We start from the raw sequence: 11,258 nt of genomic DNA on the forward strand, positions 1-11,258 counted from the left end.
CAGGTGATATTATGCCCATTTTACCGAAAGAGAAACAGACACACAGACTTGCCTAAAGTCAGTTTGTAGCAGTCAGGATTAGACCCCCACAAGCTCCCAACTCCCAGTCCAGGGACACCCCCCCCCCAGATTATACCTGCCATTGTGATACTGCACCTATCCACTACCCACAACAGAGACCACCTCCCCCCAGCAGACCCCCCCATAAACCACCTGCCCCTCCCCAGCAGAAACCCCCAATAAACCGCCTGCCCCTCCCCCAGCAGAGACCCACTAAATAATCCACCTGCCCCCTCCTCCAGCAAAGAACCCCCCAAATAACCGCCTGCCCCTCCCCCACTAGAGACCCCCCCAAAATAAACCACCTGCCCCTCCCCCACCAGAGACCCCCCAAAATAAACCACCTGCCCCTCCCCCAGCAGAGACCCACTAAATAATCCACCTGCCTCCTCCTCCAGCAAAGAACCCCCCAAATAACCGCCTGCCCCTCCCCCACCACAGACCCCCCCCCAAAATAAACCACCTGCCCCCCCCACTAGAGACCCCACCAAAATAAACCACCTGCCCCTCCCCCACCACAGGCCACCCCAATAAACCGCCTCCCCCCAGCAACACCCTTCCCAAAGAACCGCCTGCCCCTCCCCCAGCACAGACCCCCAAAGAACCGCCTGCCCCACCTGCCTCTCGCCGGACCTCAGCCCAGCCCAGCCCCTCCCCGCCGTCCCGGCGCGAGCCATTCCGCCGCTCGGGGCTCGGGGGGGAGGAGGCGCCACTCAGCTCCCCCCGCCCGGGCCGACCAAGCTCTGTCCTCGCCCGCTGCCCGCAGGGCCAACCGGCCTCCGCCGCGGCGTTGGGAGCGGGGCCGGCGCTGCGGGCTGGCTAGGAACGCCCTACCCGGCTCCACCGGCAGCCTCCCGGGCGGGGGCCCGAGCCCCGCACCCCCCAGGAGGGGTAACACCCCCCCGAGCGGGCTAACACCCCCCTCCCCCAGGGACCTGAGCCGAGCCCCGCCCCCCCGGGAGGGGTACCTCCCCCCTCCCCCAGGGGCCCGAGCCCCGCACCCCCCAGGAGGGGTAACACCCCCCCGAGCGGGCTAACACCCCCCTCCCCCAGGGGCCCGAGCCCCGCCCCCCCCGGGAGGGGTACCTCCCCCCTCCCCCAGGGGCCCGAGCCCCGCACCCCCCAGGAGGGGTAACACCCCCCCGAGCGGGCTAACACCCCCCTCCCCCAGGGACCTGAGCCCCGCCCCCCCGGGAGGGGTACCTCCCCCCTCCCCCAGGGGCCCGAGCCCCGCACCCCCCGGGAGGGGTACCTCCCCTCTCCCCCAGGGACCTGAGCCCTGCACCCCCCATGTGGAGTAACTCCCCCCTCCCCCAGGGGCCGAGCCCCGCACCCCCCAGGAGGGGTAACACCCCCCCGAGCGGGCTAACACCCCCCTCCCCCAGGGGCCCGAGCCCCGCCCCCCCCGGGAGGGGTACCTCCCCCCTCCCCCAGGGGCCCGAGCCCCGCACCCCCCAGGAGGGCTAACACCCCCCCGAGCGGGCTAACACCCCCCTCCCCCAGGGGCCCGAGCCCCGCCCCCCCGGGAGGGGTACCTCCCCCCTCCCCCAGGGGCCCGAGCCCCGCACCCCCCAGGAGGGGTAACACCCCCCCGAGCGGGCTAACACCCCCCTCCCCCAGGGACCTGAGCCCCGCCCCCCCGGGAGGGGTACCTCCCCCCTCCCCCAGGGGCCCGAGCCCCGCACCCCCCAGGAGGGGTAACACCCCCCCGAGCGGGCTAACACCCCCCTCCCCCAGGGACCTGAGCCGAGCCCCGCCCCCCCGGGAGGGGTACCTCCCCCCTCCCCCAGGGGCCCGAGCCCCGCACCCCCCAGGAGGGGTAACACCCCCCCGAGCGGGCTAACACCCCCCTCCCCCAGGGGCCCGAGCCCCGCCCCCCCCGGGAGGGGTACCTCCCCCCTCCCCCAGGGGCCCGAGCCCCGCACCCCCCAGGAGGGGTAACACCCCCCGAGCGGGCTAACACCCCCCTCCCCCAGGGACCTGAGCCCCGCCCCCCCCGGAGGGGTACCTCCCCCCCCCCCCAGGGGCCCGAGCCCCGCCCCCCCCGGGAGGGGTACCTCCCCTCTCCCCCAGGGACCTGAGCCCTGCCCCCCCCATGTGGAGTAACTCCCCCCTCCCCCAGGGGCCGAGCCCCGCACCCCCCAGGAGGGGTAACCCCCCCCCGAGCGGGCTAACACCCCCCTCCCCCAGGGGCCCGAGCCCCGCCCCCCCCCGGGAGGGGTACCTCCCCCCTCCCCCAGGGGCCCGAGCCCCGCACCCCCCAGGAGGGGTAACACCCCCCCGAGCGGGCTAACACCCCCCCTCCCCCCGGGGCCCGAGCCCCGCCCCCCCCGGGAGGGGTACCTCCCCCCTCCCCCAGGGGCCCGAGCCCCGCACCCCCCCGGAGGGGTAACACCCCCCCGAGCGGGCTAACACCCCCCTCCCCCAGGGACCTGAGCCCCGCCCCCCCGGGAGGGGTACCTCCCCCCTCCCCCAGGGGCCCGAGCCCCGCACCCCCCAGGAGGGGTAACACCCCCCCGAGCGGGCTAACACCCCCCTCCCCCAGGGACCTGAGCCCCGCCCCCCCGGGAGGGGTACCTCCCCCCTCCCCAGGGGCCCGAGCCCCGCACCCCCCAGGAGGGGTAACCCCCCCCCGAGCGGGCTAACACCCCCCTCCCCCAGGGGCCCGAGCCCCGCCCCCCCGGGAGGGGTACCTCCCCCCGCCCCCCGGGGCCCGAGCCCCGCACCCCCCAGGAGGGGTAACACCCCCCCGAGCGGGCTAACACCCCCCTCCCCCAGGGACCTGAGCCCCGCCCCCCCGGGAGGGGTACCTCCCCCCTCCCCCAGGGGCCCGAGCCCCGCACCCCCCAGGAGGGGTAACACCCCCCGAGCGGGCTAACACCCCCCTCCCCCAGGGACCTGAGCCCCGCCCCCCCGGGAGGGGTACCTCCCCCCTCCCCAGGGGCCCGAGCCCCGCACCCCCCAGGAGGGGTAACACCCCCCCCGAGCGGGCTAACACCCCCCTCCCCCAGGGGCCCGAGCCCCGCCCCCCCCGGGAGGGGTACCTCCCCCCTCCCCCAGGGGCCCGAGCCCCGCACCCCCCAGGAGGGGTAACACCCCCCCGAGCGGGCTAACACCCCCCTCCCCCCGGGACCTGAGCCCCGCCCCCCCGGGAGGGGTACCTCCCCCCTCCCCCAGGGGCCCGAGCCCCGCACCCCCCCGGAGGGGTACCTCCCCTCTCCCCCAGGGACCTGAGCCCTGCACCCCCCATGTGGAGTAACTCCCCCCTCCCCCAGGGGCCGAGCCCCGCACCCCCCAGGAGGGGTACCTCTCCCGTCCCCCAAGGGCCCAAACCCCGCATCCCCCAGGAGGGGTACCTCCCCCCTCCCCCAGGGGCCCAAGCCCCGCACCCCCCAGGGGCCCGAGCCCCGCACCCCCCAGGAGGGGTAACACCCCCCCGAGCGGGCTAACACCCCCCTCCCCCAGGGGCCCGAGCCCCGCCCCCCCCGGGAGGGGTACCTCCCCCCTCCCCCAGGGGCCCGAGCCCCCCTCCCCCAGGAGGGGTAACACCCCCCCGAGCGGGCTAACACCCCCCTCCCCCAGGGACCTGAGCCCCGCCCCCCCGGGAGGGGTACCTCCCCCCTCCCCCAGGGGCCCGAGCCCCGCACCCCCCGGGAGGGGTACCTCCCCTCTCCCCCAGGGACCTGAGCCCTGCACCCCCCATGTGGAGTAACTCCCCCCTCCCCCAGGGGCCGAGCCCCGCACCCCCCAGGAGGGGTACCTCTCCCGTCCCCCAAGGGCCCAAACCCCGCATCCCCCAGGAGGGGTACCTCCCCCCTCCCCCAGGGGCCCAAGCCCCGCACCCCCCAGGGGCCCGAGCCCCGCACCCCCCAGGAGGGGTAACACCCCCCCGAGCGGGCTAACACCCCCCTCCCCCAGGGGCCCGAGCCCCGCCCCCCCGGGAGGGGTACCTCCCCCCTCCCCCAGGGGCCCGAGCCCCGCACCCCCCAGGAGGGCTAACACCCCCCCGAGCGGGCTAACACCCCCCTCCCCCAGGGGCCCGAGCCACGCCCCCCCCGGGAGGGGTACCTCCCCCCTCCCCCAGGGGCCCGAGCCCCGCACCCCCCGGGAGGGGTACCTCCCCCTCCCCCAGGGACCTGAGCCCTGCCCCCCCATGTGGAGTAACTCCCCCCTCCCCCAGGGGCCGAGCCCCGCACCCCCCAGGAGGGGTACCTCTCCCGTCCCCCAAGGGCCCAAACCCCGCATCCCCCAGGAGGGGTACCTCCCCCCTCCCCCAGGGGCCCAAGCCCCGCACCCCCCAGGGACCCGAGCCCCGCACCCCCAGGAGGGGTACCTCCCCCTCCCCCAGGGGCCCGAGCCCCGCACCCCCCAGGAGGGGTACCTCCCCCCTCCCCCAGGGACCTGAGCCCTGCACCCCCCATGTGGAGTAACTCACCCATCCCCCAGGGGCCTGAGTCCTGCACCCCCCAGGAGGGGTACCTCCCCCATCCCCCAGGGACCTGAGCCCTGCACCCCCCATGTGGAGTAACTCCCCCCTCCCCCAGGGGCCTGAGTCCTGCACCCTCCAGGAGGGGTAACACCCCCATCCCTGGGGATCCTGAGCCCTGCATAATCCCAGGAGGTGTAATGCCCCAATCCTAGGTGGCCTGAGCTCTGCACACCCCCAGGAGGGATAACCCCCAATCACTTGTGGGGACTGAGCCCCTCATTGCCCCACAGAAAGGTTAACCCCTCAATCCCAGGGGGTGAGAAGCTGAGCCCTGCATACCCTCCCAGAAAGGGTACCCCTCCAAATCCTTGGAGGGCCTGAGTGCCTTTTGCCCCCCTCCAGCATGTAGGGAGAGGTCCTGCCACAGGGCGTAGTTATACCCTCTCTTCAGACATGGTCCCTTTCACAGCCTCCCCAAAGAGAAACGAGAAGCCATTTTCTGGCAGGGAGCAGAATGCTTTTGAAGAGACAGCCCACCACCACCATTGCAGGGATGGGGAACCCTGGGTGGGGTGGCAGGGTGACGGGGGACAGCCCCTAATGGGGGAAGCAAACAAAGGCTGTGAACCCATCCTGTTTAGGAGTGCTAGCTGGGCAGTGCTGAGGTTGCCATCTTTGAGACATGATGCCACCTCATGATGTGGCGCTGTCCACAAAGACACTTTGGGGCTGCTTGGACTCTGGAGGTTCAAGATGTGGCCATGAAAACCAGGCTTGTCTCTTGCATAGGCAGCAACCTGTGAAATTGTGTGAAATGAGGACAAGACCTCACAAAACCCACCCACATGACTAGCCCCCCTTGGTGGCAGGCTCAGTAGTGCGGCCAAGCAGTAATGAGCGTTGGGGCCAAAATCCCCTCACATAGCTGGAGAGATTTCAGAAACAATACCTACAATTCTGGAGTAAACAGCATTTAACCCAAGCCCCGCACCCCCCAGGGGCCCGAGCCCCGCACCCCCCAGGAGGGGTAACACCCCCCCGAGCGGGCTAACACCCCCCTCCCCCAGGGGCCCGAGCCCCGCCCCCCCCGGGAGGGGTACCTCCCCCCTCCCCCAGGGGCCCGAGCCCCGCACCCCCCAGGAGGGGTAACACCCCCCCGAGCGGGCTAACACCCCCCTCCCCCAGGGACCTGAGCCCCGCCCCCCGGGAGGGGTACCTCCCCCCTCCCCCAGGGGCCCGAGCCCCGCACCCCCCGGGAGGGGTACCTCCCCTCTCCCCCAGGGACCTGAGCCCTGCACCCCCCATGTGGAGTAACTCCCCCCTCCCCCAGGGGCCGAGCCCCGCACCCCCCAGGAGGGGTACCTCTCCCGTCCCCCAAGGGCCCAAACCCGCATCCCCCAGGAGGGGTACCTCCCCCCTCCCCCAGGGGCCCGAGCCCCGCACCCCCCAGGAGGGGTAACACCCCCCCGAGCGGGCTAACACCCCCCTCCCCCAGGGGCCCGAGCCCCGCCCCCCCCGGGAGGGGTACCTCCCCCCTCCCCCAGGGGCCCGAGCCCCGCACCCCCCAGGAGGGCTAACACCCCCCCGAGCGGGCTAACACCCCCCTCCCCCAGGGGCCCGAGCCACGCCCCCCCCGGGAGGGGTACCTCCCCCCTCCCCCAGGGGCCTGAGCCCCGCACCCCCCGGGAGGGGTACCTCCCCCTCCCCAGGGACCTGAGCCCTGCCCCCCCATGTGGAGTAACTCCCCCCTCCCCCAGGGGCCGAGCCCCGCATCCCCCAGGAGGGGTACCTCTCCCGTCCCCCAAGGGCCCAAACCCCGCATCCCCCAGGAGGGGTACCTCCCCCCTCCCCCAGGGGCCCAAGCCCCGCACCCCCCAGGGGCCCGAGCCCCGCACCCCCCAGGAGGGGTACCTCCCCCTCCCCCAGGGGCCCGAGCCCCGCACCCCCCAGGAGGGGTACCTCCCCCCTCCCCCAGGGACCTGAGCCCTGCACCCCCCATGTGGAGTAACTCACCCATCCCCCAGGGGCCTGAGTCCTGCACCCCCCAGGAGGGGTACCTCCCCCATCCCCCAGGGACCTGAGCCCTGCACCCCCCATGTGGAGTAACTCCCCCTTCCCCCAGGGGCCTGAGTCCTGCACCCTCCAGGAGGGGTAACACCCCCATCCCTGGGGATCCTGAGCCCTGCATAATCCCAGGAGGTGTAATGCCCCAATCCTTGGTGGCCTGAGCTCTGCACACCCCCAGGAGGGATAACCCCCAATCACTTGTGGGGACTGAGCCCCTCATTGCCCCACAGAAAGGTTAACCCCTCAATCCCAGGGGGTGAGAAGCTGAGCCCTGCATACCCTCCCAGAAAGGGTACCCCTCCAAATCCTTGGAGGGCCTGAGTGCCTTTTGCCCCCCTCCAGCATGTAGGGAGAGGTCCTGCCACAGGGCGTAGTTATACCCTCTCTTCAGACATGGTCCCTTTCACAGCCTCCCCAAAGAGAAACGAGAAGCCATTTTCTGGCAGGGAGCAGAATGCTTTTGAAGAGACAGCCCACCACCACCATTGCAGGGATGGGGAACCCTGGGTGGGGTGGCAGGGTGACGGGGGACAGCCCCTAATGGGGGAAGCAAACAAAGGCTGTGAACCCATCCTGTTTAGGAGTGCTAGCTGGGCAGTGCTGAGGTTGCCATCTTTGAGACATGATGCCACCTCATGATGTGGCGCTGTCCACAAAGACACTTTGGGGCTGCTTGGACTCTGGAGGTTCAAGATGTGGCCATGAAAACCAGGCTTGTCTCTTGCATAGGCAGCAACCTGTGAAATTGTGTGAAATGAGGACAAGACCTCACAAAACCCACCCACATGACTAGCCCCCCTTGGTGGCAGGCTCAGTAGTGCGGCCAAGCAGTAATGAGCGTTGGGGCCAAAATCCCCTCACATAGCTGGAGAGATTTCAGAAACAATACCTACAATTCTGGAGTAAACAGCATTTAATGAATAAACACACATAAAAATGTAATGGACTAAATGAAGGAAGCCCTGGAGTTATTTGTCTCAGTCCAAAACTCTGCTGACTGTAGACTAAATCTATCCAGTTACACTGTAGAAAATCCAGAATAACTCTACTGAAGTCAATGAATCTGGTCCAGTCTCCTTATTTTGATAGATGCAGGCTTGTAATACTGATAGATACACGGGTAATACTGCCCTCTACTGTTACATATGTGTTTCAAACCTTCCCATGTTTAAACATACAAAATTTAAACTCCCCCCCACCACTGCCAGAAAGGGGGCTCAACTTTCATAAACCCACTGAGTCCAAAAGTAAAAGAGAAAACTATACGTCAAAAGTAAGGTCTGAAGACACTACACTTCAACCTTTATTATTCAAACTTTCAATATCAGCAATTCCTAATTATCCACTACAGGATCATATTATCTAACATCTATTAATCACACTGAAATTTTTCTAAAACCTGGTTTATCTGAAATTATTCATTGTCCTCCTTTACCTTTCAATAACTGAACTTCATGTGATACTCCAAAATATAAACCCACTAAGGCAGGGACCATGCATGAAATTCTGGCCCCATTGAAGAAGACAAGGGCAAAACACTCCCATTTACTTCAATGAGCCCAGAGTTTCACCCCATATTCTCTAGAAGTCGGAGGCTACTCTGGAGCCTTAATCATAATAAATGTGCACTGACTTGGTTTTTACTGGTAGTCCTCTAAAATGTCAAGAGTATCTTCTATCACAACTGCAGTCAGGAAAGAATGTTATACTTTACATGTCTGAGTGGGCAAATAATCTACTCAAGTCTTCTCAGTGCTGATCAACATCTACAGAAGTGAAAACTAGAGGGTATTATTATTTCAATTTTGCACATTTAAAATGTCAATATAGACAATTTAGTAGTGTGATTCAGAAAATAATTGGGTATGGCACAGCAACTGAAAAACACAATCATGCACCCTTTAATCCAAGTATATGTACATTGGTGATTCCAGGAGAAACAGACAAATGCTCAACATATAATTTTATGACAAACATTCAACAAAATGGGAAAAACAAATAGGAATTTCTAAAATTGCTAGTTCATTCTGAGAGTCAAAATTGGGGAGGCTACTAGAATCTGGCTATGCCATCATGTGCCAGCAATGCCCCTCTGCCATGTACATTGGCCAAACTGGACAGTCTCTATGTAAAAGAATGAATGGACACAAATCAGACGTCAAGAATTATAACATTCAAAAACCAGTTGGAGAACACTTCAATCTCTCTCGTCACTCGATCACAGACCTAAGAGTGGCTATACTTCAACAAAAAAGCTTCAAAAACAGACTCCAACGAGAGACTGCTGAATTGGAATTAATTTGCAAACTGGATACATTTAACTTAGGCTTCAATAGAGACTGGGAGTGGATGGGTCATTACACAAAGTAAAACTATTTCCCCATGTTATTTCTCCCCCCCCCCCACTCTCCACTGTTCCTCAGATGTTCTTGTCAGCTGCTGGAAATGGCCCATCTTGATTATAACTACAAAAGATTTTCTTCCTGCCCCCCTCCTGCTGGTAATAGCTCATCTTAAGTGATCACTCTCCTTACAGTTTTCAGAGTAGCAGCCGTGTTAGTCTGTATTCGCAAAAAGAAAAGGAGTACTTGTGGCACCTTAGAGACTAATAAATTTGTTAGTCTCTAAGGTGCCACAAGTACTCCTTTTCTTTTTACTCTCCTTACAGTGTGTATGATAAACCCAGTTTCATGTTCTCTGTGTGTGTGTGTGTATATAAATCTCTCCTCTGCTTTTTCCACCAAATGCATCCGATGAAGTGAGCTGTAGCTCACGAAAGCTTATGCTCTAATAAATTTGTTAGTCTCTAAGGTGCCATAAGTACTCCTTTTCTTTTTGAGAATCTGGCTAGTTTGTGACTGTGGAGAGGGGATAGTTGGTGTATTGTCTATTACTGGGTAGACAACATGTTTAAAGGAAGAAGATTTAGATTAGAGATAAACAGGAACTACATGTAGACAAAACAGAAATATCAAGTCAGAAGTGGATACTTGGGTGCAAAACTCACTCAATTTGTTCTTCAAAGATTGACAGTTCACTGGTCAGATTGTGGTCTAAACTATTTGACAAGACAAGTTTATTAATGAGAACAAAAAAGATAAGACCAAGGTGAACTGATTTAAATAACTGATTTAAACCAGGAAATCTTGATTTAAATGACCTAGATCAGATCATGGAGGATAGGTCCATCAACGGCTATTAGTCACAATGGGCAGGGTTGGTGTCCCTAGCTTCTGTTAGGTCACTTGATGATTACCTGTTCTGGGATAATCATTCTCTCTTGGGCACCTGACACTGGCCACTGTTGGAAGACAGGATACTGGGCTAGATGGATACTGGGCTACTTTGGTCTGATCCAGTATGGCCACTCTTACGTTCTTATTAGTCTTAACCTTGTTTTGCATTTGTACTTTTAGTTATTTTCCTAAAGGAAGGTTGATTGGTTACCATTAAAACTTCTGTGACTAAATATAGCCTTTACACTACATTTGCTGCTTTTTTTGCTAATCAGGAGGATAAATTATAAATGCACATTTATTTAAGCAATTACAGCATATACATCATAAGCAGCATTTAAAGACTCCTGTAATAAATATAAGACTTCTGATAAAAATAGCAAAAATTGGCAACTTGCACCATAAGGAAGGATGAGGCTGAAGGACCAAGCTCTGGATTCCAGCCTTGCTGGGGGAAAGATCAAAAAATGCCTGAGAACAGGATATTATTGGTACCTGGGTAAAAAACATTGGCTTCCCTGCTCTGCAGAAAGATGGAGCACTTGATCTAACAGCTCTTTTCTCTCTATCGTCTGTTAATTCATCTCAGTATTATTCTCCAGCAAAGACATGCTCAGAGAAGACACGGTTTGAAAGCTTCTTGATCTTGGCACATCACCACCCAGAACTGTAATCAGCTCCTTTCAGGCCAGTGGAAATACATAATTTAATAAGCAGAAGCAAGTACTAATACAGTTGCCTGCAAGGACAGAGGTTACAGCAACATATTCAGTATACTCATGTCACTGAGCCTAGGCCAAAGGATGTTTCTGCCCCCAGCACAGTCAAGCACTCCAGTTTTAATGCTCCAGTGGGCACTAGATCAGATCCTCATGGGGAAGATACCTGCATGTAACCACTTAATTATATTTATGTCACAATATATGGGGGGCAGGTTCACCCTCCAGGGGCCCCTCTCCAGCACCATTTTGGGTTGGGGTGTTCAGCCTCCAGGAGCCTCTCTCCAGCTATTGCAGGGTCAGCCTCCCGGGGGCCCTTCTCCAGCACTAGCTTGGGGGTGGGGGGTTCAGCCTCCGGGGGCCCCTCTCCAGCACTACCTTGGGGGTGGGGGGTTCAGCCTCCGGGGGCCCCTCTCCAGCATTAGCTTGGGGGTGGGGGGTTCAGCCTCCGGGGGCCCCTCTCCAGCACTACCTTGGGGGTGGGGGGTTCAGCCTCCGGGGGCCCCTCTCCAGCACTACCTTGGGGGTGGGGGGTTCAGCCTCCGGGGGCCCCTCTCCAGCTGCGGGAGGGGGGGGGGAGATCAGCCTCCGGGGGCCCTCTCCAGCACCAGCTTAGGTTGGGGTATTGAGCCTCTATCCAGCTGTTGCGGGGTCAGCCTCCAGCTGTGGGGGGGGAGGGACGGGGGGGGAGCTCAGCCCCTCTCCAGCTGTACGTAGGAAGAAGAGGAAAATTCAGCGCCAGCCCAC

General features: G+C 62.0%; 1 protein-coding gene across 4 annotated transcripts in view; it reads right to left on the reverse strand.

Annotated features, from left to right (window-relative positions):
• SLC35E2A (solute carrier family 35 member E2A) overlaps positions 1 to 11,254 on the reverse strand; it is a 35,390-nt gene extending 24,136 nt beyond the window's left edge. Inside the window, exon 1 of one of the 4 annotated variants that reach the window (XM_043499879.1) lies at positions 11,031 to 11,254. The gene's annotated coding sequence lies outside the window, so the exon portion shown is untranslated. Of the gene's footprint in view, positions 1 to 677; positions 857 to 10,287; positions 10,865 to 11,030 lie in introns of those variants that run through there. The other 3 variants (XM_043499881.1, XM_043499878.1, XM_038376950.2) reach the window with 3 other exon arrangements.
• Between the last annotated feature and the right edge of the window lie 4 nt (positions 11,255 to 11,258).

This window comes from Dermochelys coriacea, chromosome 18 (genome assembly GCF_009764565.3).
Source record: "Dermochelys coriacea isolate rDerCor1 chromosome 18, rDerCor1.pri.v4, whole genome shotgun sequence".
Classification (NCBI taxonomy): Eukaryota; Metazoa; Chordata; order Testudines; family Dermochelyidae; genus Dermochelys; species Dermochelys coriacea.